Source organism: Gorilla gorilla, chromosome 10, assembly GCF_029281585.2.
Source record: "Gorilla gorilla gorilla isolate KB3781 chromosome 10, NHGRI_mGorGor1-v2.1_pri, whole genome shotgun sequence".
Taxonomy (NCBI): Eukaryota; Metazoa; Chordata; class Mammalia; order Primates; family Hominidae; genus Gorilla; species Gorilla gorilla.
In genome coordinates, this window is record NC_073234.2 from 48,217,162 (window position 1) to 48,225,745 (window position 8,584).

Genomic DNA, 8,584 nt, shown 5'->3' on the forward strand with positions numbered 1-8,584 from the left:
TCACACCTGCAGTCCCAACACTCTGGAAGGCAGAGGCAGCAAATTGCTTGGCTGGGGAGTCCGAGACGAATCTGGGCAACATAGTGAGACCTTGTTCTATTAAAAAAAAATACAAAAAAGTTAGCCAGACATGGTGGTGCCCACTTTTAGTTGCAGCTACTCAGGAAGCTGAGGTGGGAGGATTGTTTGAGCCTGGGAGGTCAAAGTTGCAGTGAACCATGATCAGGCCATTGAACTCCAACCTGGGCAACAGAGGGAGACCTTGTCTTGAAAAAAAGAAAAAGAAATGAAGTATGGTATATGCTAAAACATGATTGAATCTTCAAAACAGGTTAAGAAGAAGGCCATCTCAGAGGACCACATTGGGTATGATTTCATTTATTGGTTGATTGTTATTTTTGAGACAGGGTCTCACTCTGTCACCAGGCTGGAGTGCAGGGCCCAATGTTGACTCACTGCAGCCTCGACCTCCTGAACCCAGGTGATTCTCCCTTGCTCAGCCTCTAGAGTAGCTGGGACCACAGGCATGCACCACCACGCTCAGCTAATTTTGTATTTTTTTAAGTAGAGACGGGTTTTCACCATGTTGGCCAGGCTGGTCTTGAACTCCTGAGCTCAAGCAATCTCTCCACCTCGGCCTCCCAAAGTGCTGGAATTACACGCACGCGGCACCACACATGGCACTTTTTTTTTTTTTTTTCTGAGATGGAGTTTCACTCTTGTTGCCCAGGCTAGAGTGCGATTGCATGATCTTGGCTCACCGAAACCTCCGCCTCCTGGGTCCAAGCGATTCTCCTGTCTCAGCCTCCCGAGTAGCTGGGATTACAGGCATGTGCCACCATGCCCAGCTAATTTTGTAATTTTAGTAGAGACAGGGTTTCTCCATGTTGGTCAGGCTGGTCTCGAACCCTCAAACTCAGGTGATCTGCCCGCCTCGGGCTCCCAAAGTGTTGGGATTACAGGTGTGAGCCACCGTGCCTGGCCTTTTTTTTTTTTTTTTTTTTTTTTTTGACAGAGTCTCATTCTATCGCCCAGGCTGGAGTGCAGTGGCACAATCTCAACTCACTGCAACCTCTGCCTCCTGGGTTCAAGCGATTCTCCTGCCTCAGCCTCCAGAGTAGCTGGGATTATGGGTGCACACCACCATGCCCAGCTAATTTTTGGTATTTTTAGTAGAGACAGGGTTTCACCATGTTGGCCAGGCTGGTCTTGAACTCCTGACCTCAGGTGATCCTCCCACCTCGGCCTCCCAAAGTGCTGGGATTACAGGTGTGAGTCACCGCGCTCAGCCTTGGCATATTCTTAAAAATTAATTAATTAATTTTGTTTTTGGAGACAAGGTCTCACTCTGTCACCCAGGCTGGAGTGCAGTGGCACTGTCATAGCTCACTGCAGCCTCAGACTCCTGGTCTCAAGCAGTGCTCCTGCCTCAGCCTTCTAAGTAGCTGGGACTACAGATGTGGCCTCTGCACCTGGCTAATTTTTTTTATTTTTGGTAGAGATGAGTTCTTGCTATGTTGGCCAGGCTTATGTATTTTTAAAGAAGTCATGGCCGGGCGCGGTGGCTCACGCCTGTAATCCCAGCACTTTGGGAGGCCAAGGCGGGCAGATCACGAGGTCAGGAGATCGAGACCATCCTGGCTAACATGGGAAAACCCTGTCTCCACTAAAAATACAAAAAATTAGCCAGGCATGGTGGTGGGCACCCGTAGTCCCAGTTACTCGGAAGGCTGAGGCGGGAGAATGGTGTGAACCCAGAAGGTGGAGCTTGCAGTGAGCCGAGATCATGCCACAGCACTCCAGCCTGGACGACAGAGTGAGACTCTGCCTCAAAAACAAAAACAAAAACAAAACAAAACAAAACAAAAAACCAACAACAAAAAAAGAAGTCATAAACAGCATTATTACCTTGGTATATCATACTGGTCTTATTGCTGTCACTTCACAATTAAGTGGCTTTCCACCTTTCCTCCCTTCTCCCCCACAGTCTGGCTACGCAGTGCATCCTTGAACTGTTAGCCCACAGGAGCAACATGCTTATTCCATCCACATCCCTAACACCATGCATTCCCAAGGTCAAAGTTCTGGTCCACAATCCTTCCCTATTGCAATACCCATGCTTGCAAAAGAACACAAAGTAAACCAAGCCTCCCAGGATGGCTAGCTCCAGTGAGATGATGGAAAGCAGAAGCTTGTTGGTTATCACTTTTCTGGACTTAGAAGAGAGAATCTTTCGACTTTTGAACAAGTTTTCACTTGCGTTTCCCAGTGTACTCTTGGTACGTTCTCACTGGTCCCGTTGGTTCCCCAGCTCTTCTGAGATTTCTGAGCCAATCTGGTCAGTCTCTTGGGTGGCCCGGCCCAGGCTTTTGGTGCCTTGGAGAAGCATTGCCCTTTGAGACTGTAGCCTATTCATATGCTCATTCTCTACAGCATATGTGCCATATTTCATGTCTCCTCGGTCCCCAGGCATGGCTGCAAAGGTGTACTTCTTGCCTCCAGATGGAATTGGGCAAGGTCCTTCTGATAGTCTTGAAGCTTAGACATCATGGGGTTATGGAAAGATACGGGTGCATAATGTAGTTCCTCCTCCATCTGTGTCAGCATTTTGTTTGCTTCCTGTTGCTTTTCATCAAAATCTCTGATCAGCTTCTCCTGGGTCCCTGCCATACCCAGCAGCCACTAGTGCACCCCTTGGGGGCACATCTCGTGCAGCTGCTCAAAATGCTCCAGGGAGATGGCAGAGAGAGGCATGGTGTAGGCGGTGCTTCAGCAGCGCCCACCAAGATTCTGGGCACTGGGCCCTCTCCTAGCTTGTCAGTCAGCAGCCCTGGCCTGTAGCCATCCCCACCACTGATGCCTGATTTCGTTTATGTGAAATATCCAGAATAGGCCATGCATGGTGGCTCATGCCTGTAATCCCAGCACTTTGGGAGGCTGAGGTGGGCAGATCACTTGAGCCCAGGAGTTTGAGACCAGCTTGGCAACATGGCAAAACCCCATCTCTACAAAAATAAGTTTTTAAGTACAAAATCTAGCTGGGTGTGGTGGTGTGCACCTGTGGTCTCAGCTACTCAGGAGACTGAGGTAGGAGGATTGCTTGTGCGAGGAGTTCAATGTCGCAGTGAGCTATGATGGCACCACTGTAGCCAGAAACCACTGTCTGGGTGACAGAATGAGACCTTGTCTCAAAAAAAACAGAAAAAAGAAAAAGAAAAGAAATATCCAGAAAGTAAATCAGTGGTTGCCCAAGGCTGGGAGGTTTTCGGGACATGGAGAGTGACTGCTAGTAGGTATGAGATTTTGGGGGCCAGTGATGAAATGTGCTAACTGTGGTGATGGTTGCACAAATCTGAATATACTAACATTATTTTATTTATTTATTTATTTTGAGACGGAGTCTCACTCTGTCACCCAGGCTGGAGTGCAGTGGCGCCATCTCGGCTCACTGCAAGCTCTTCCTCCCGGGTTCACGCCATTCTCCTGCCTCAGCCTCCCGAGTAGCTGGGACTACAGGTGCCCACCACCACGTCCAGCTAACTTTTTTTTTTTTGTACTTTTAGTACAGACAGGGTTTCACCATGTTAGCCAGAATGGTCTCGATCTCCTGACCTCGTGATCCACCCGCCTCGGCCTCCCAAAGTGCTGGGATTACAGGCTTGAGCCACTGCGCCCGGCCTATACTAACATTATTCACTTGCATACTTTAAGTGGACAAATTGTATGATATGTGAATTGTATTTGAATAAAGCTGACTAAACCCTTTATATAAATTTAAAAGGTACAATAAAGCACTACATTTTCAAGAATCCATACAGATTTGTCATGTGTCAAAGTGGGTCCATCTGATGAGAGGGGAAATAACAGGAAGGCTTGGGTACTGGAGCAAATAACCCATATTAAAATATGAGAGGCCCCTTTGCAGACCTATGATCAACACTCGAGTGAATGTGAGGTGAAAAACCTCAACAGTGGGGACAGGCAACTCTTTGGAGAAGTGTGGCTGTGACAGGGAGCTGAGAAGTGGGACAGCAGCCTGATGTAGCTGTGGGGGAGGAGAGGGACAGTTAGACATAGGGAGAGTAGACTAGGAGCATAGCTGGCTGCTGTTGGGAGCGATCTAGTAGAAGGGAGAATGGAGGGATGGTGCCAGAGCTGCTGATATCATTGAGTGAGATGGTAGGAGGAGAGGGAAGAGGGCGAATTTCTTCAGTTAACAGGAAGGAATTGGGGCAGAGGAGAGCTGCTGGGGAGTTCTGTGGGCTTGGAGAGGGATGATGGGAGAAGAGAGAATGAATGAAATAGTTCCCTTGAAGAATGGAAAGGAAATCCTGGCCAGGCATGGCGGCTCACGCCTGTAATTCCAACACTTTGGGAGGCTGAGGTGGGTGGATCACCTGAGGTCAGGAGTTCAAGACCAGCCTGGCCAATGTGGTGAAAACCCGTCTCTACTAAAAATACAAAAATTAGCCGGACATGGTGACATGCACCTGTAGTCCCAGCTATTCAGGAGGCTGAGGCATGAGAATCGCTTGAACCCAGAAGGCAGAGGTTGCAGTGAGTCAAGATTGCACCACTGCACTCCAGCCTGGTAGACAGAGCAAGACTCTGTCAAAAAAAAAAAAAAAAAAAAAAAAGGAGGAAGAAAGAAAGAAAAAAAAGGAAATCCTGCATGCAGATTAAGATTAGGGTCATTGGACTTTGCTGAAATGCCCATTTGAAGCCTGTGTTGTAGAACGGTGGAGTGTGTGTTATGGAAGAGGAGCTCCGCATGGTAGAGCATGAAAGGAGCATGGATAGTGAGGTGTGGGGTGTTACAGAGGTCACAGACACTGGACAGCACAGATTCGGGAGGGGACCATAGGACAGCAGAGCGAGTGCTATAAGGGTCCCAGGACAGGCAAGGTGATTTAAAGAAGGGGAAACACTAGTCAAAATCAAAGGGGTGAAGGGAAGGTGTCTGTAACAAGCAGCTGGGTGCAGTCTGGGGACACACAGGGGACAACACTCGCAGACTGTAGACAGGAAGAAAGGTGGCTCCCAGCAGGGGAGGAAAGTCCTGCCGGGCAGCAGCCTCACCACCTACTTCCACCCTAGGTACTTCCCGAACCACAGCCCTCTGACCCCTGAGGATCCTGAAGGGAGGGCTGTGTGGGCACAAAGCTAATAATAAAAGGGTGTCCAAAGAGGAGGGGGGCCTGAGGCCATGCACAGATGGCAACTTCTGGTCTGACCCACCTTTACTCATCTTCAGGTGAGCCCAGTGGTGGTGTCCTGCCTGGAGTGCCTTCGGGTCCCCGCTGGTGCCTCCTCCTTAGACACAGCTGGGCTCGTCAGGGATGCACCCATGAGCGTTTCGGTGGAGGAGGGGCCTGGATGGAGCTCAGTCGTGTACAAGTCTCAGTACCGTGAACTAGTAGGAAGACTAAACATAAAACTAGGAGATAATTCCCTGACATTGGGTTAATTTCCTTACCATAAAAAGAATGTATAATTTTGGGCTGGGCGCAGTGACTCATGCATGTAATCCCAGAATTTTGAGAGGCTGAGGCAGGCAGATCACTTGAGTCCAGGAGTTCAAGACCAGCCTGGCCAACACAGTGAAATCCCATTTCTATTAAAAATAGAAAAAATTAGCCAGGTGCAGTGGGGCACACCTGTAACGCCAGCTACTCGGGAGGCAGAGGCATGAGAATCTCTTGAGCGGGAGGTTGCAGTGAGCTGAGATCGCACTCCTATACTCCAGCCTGGATGACAGAGCAAGATTTTGTCTCAAAAAAAAAAGAAAAAAAAAGTAAGAAAGAAAAGAAAGTATAATTTTGAAGAAGAAAAAGGAAAAAAGGGAGAAGAAAGAGGGCTTGGTTTGGTGTATGCTAAAGAAGTGGTCCCTAGATCAGCAGCAAGGGCTTGCCCTGGAAACTTGTTAGAAATGCACATTCTCAGGCTTGACCCCAGACTTAATGAATCAGAAACTCTGTATTAACAAACCCCGAAGGTAGTTCTAATGCACGATGGAGTTTGAAAACTACAGTTCTAAGGCAATTTCCACTCTTTTCCACCCTCATTTCCACTTAGCCATGTTGCTGCTGGAGCCAGGCTGCAGGGTGCCAATTAAAGCCTTAACTTAGGGTTAGAGGGGGGAAGTCCTGGTGTGGAGACCTGGTGAGGAGCTTCCTCACTCTCACTGCATAGAGACCAGCTTTGAAGCACCCAGAGCAGAGAGATCAGGACCATGGGAACACTGGAAGAATGTGACTCAGAGAGCCTTGGCCCTGCAGGGATGCAGTTATGATAGCTTGTTTCCCTGCCCACCAGAAAGCACAGTAGCCACTGAAAGAGGTATATGATAACTTAAACAATTAGGAGCACTTAGAGATTCAAGTAGTATGAAAAAAAAAAAAAAAGAGGAAGAAGAAAAGAAAGAAAAAAAGGAAAAAGAAAGAAACAACTTTTGGGAACTAAAAAAACAACACTTTCAACAAAAAAAATTAGTATATGTATTGAAAGAGAGAATAGTCACTGCTGAGACTCAAATTAGTGGCTTGGAAGAACAAGTGGAAATAATATTTCAAAGCATGGAGCAAATACTATGAAGAGATGGAAATAATGAGGAAAATGTGATTCTTGGAGAGTAGATCCAGTAGTCCTAAAATTCAACTATATTAGTTCCAAAAGGGGGAAAAGGAATAGATGGAGGAGAGGCAATAAAGAATAGAAGAAAATTTTGCTGATGTGAAGAAATATCTGAGCTTGAAGACTGAAAGGAAACAGGAAGATACAACAAGAAAAGACATACACACAGGCATGAAACTCCCAAACTTTAAGGTTAAAGAAAAACATTTTCAAGTTTTTAGACAAGAAGAGCAAGTTACCTACAAAAGGAAACAAATCACATTGGTATGGGACTTTTCCTCTGCAACACTGGAGGCTCAAAGTGGGAAAACTGAGAGAAATAAATGACTACACAGGAATCTTTCTTTTTTTTTTTTTTTGAGATGGAGTCTCGCTCTGTTGCCCAGGTTGGAGTGCGGTGGCGCAATCTTGGCTCACTGCAACCTTTGCCCCCTGGGTTCAAGTGATTCTCCTGCCTCAGCTTCCTGAGTAGCCGAGATTACAGGCATGCACCACCACTCCCGGCTAATTTTTGTATTTTTAATAGAGACGGGGTTTCACCATGTTGGTCAGGCTGGTCTCAAACTCCTGACCTTGTGATCCACCTGCCTCAGCCTCCCAAAGTGCTGGAATTACAGGCGTGAGCCACTGCGCCCGGCCAGGAGTCTTTTATTTATTTTTATTTTTATTTTTTTGAGACTGAGTCTTGTTCTGTCACCCAGGCTGGAGTGCAGTGGTGCAATCTCAACTCACTGCAACCTTCACCTCCCAGGTTTAAGCAATTCTCCTGCCTCAGCCTCACAAGTAGCTGGGACTACAGGCACCTGCCATGACACCTGGCTAATTTTTGTATTTTTAGTAGAGATGGGGTTTCACCATGTTGGCCAGGTTTGTCTCGAACTCCTGACATCAAGTAATCCACCCACCTTGGCCTCCCAAAGTGCTGGGATTACAGGTGTGAGTCACTGCATCCAGCCTTACACAGGAATCTCATACCCAGCTGAGAAAACTTTCACCTATCAGGGCAAAAGATATATATTTGGAGATCCAAAGGATTCAGAGAGTATATCAATCTCATACCTCACCTGAAAGAGTGGTTTGGTACAGAACAGAGAAATCAAGATACAGGAAGGTGAAGAGAATAAAGAACAAGTAGTGAGCAACAAACTTAGAAAGAAAAATATTATACAGTTAAATGTTCATGGAGCTTGATAGACATCTAATTATATCTACAACCAAAAGTACTATCCTATCTCAGAAAAACCCAGGAGTTGGAAGCAGAGTGAGAGAGGTAAGAAAAAGTATTCTAAATGTCTCTTATTGGTAGAAGTGCAGGACATGAAACATCTTAATGGAATACATAATTGGCATATTTTCAAATAATCATAATGTGTGTTTTATTATTATTGCTGGAAGGGAAGGTAACTAACAAGAGAAGAATGGAAAAATATAGTAGAACATCCAAAATAACAATGGGGTAGGGGAAATGAAATGAATAGCAACATGAGCTACAAAGCTAAATCATGGGATGAGTAAAGAACATACAATAAGATAACAGAAATGAAATAAAAATGTATCATTCATTCCACTTGTGGAATAATAATTTATTCAAAAGAAGGCATAAAAAGAGGGAGAAAAGAGTCTGGGTGTGATGGCTCATGCCTGTAATCCCAGCACTTTGGGAGGCCGAGGTGGGTGGATCATGAGGTCAGGAGTTCGAGACCAGCCTGATCGACATGGTGAAACCCCGTCTCTACTAAAAATACAAAAATTAGCTGGGCGTGGTAAGCAGGCACCTGTAGTCCCAGCTACTCGGGAGTCTGAGGGAGGAGAATCGCTTGAACCCAGGAGGTGGAGGTTGCAGTGAGCCGAGATCACGCCACTGCACTTCAGCCTGGGCGACAGAGCGAGACTCTGTCTCAAAAATAAATAAATAAATAAAAACAAATAAATAAATAAAAGTGACAAAATA

The 8,584-nt window shown here is 46.4% G+C and overlaps 1 pseudogene; it reads right to left on the reverse strand.

The window, feature by feature from the left end:
* Nucleotides 1-2,754, reverse strand: LOC101124294 (vesicle transport through interaction with t-SNAREs homolog 1B-like; annotated as a pseudogene).
* Nucleotides 2,755-8,584: the final 5,830 nt, after the last annotated feature.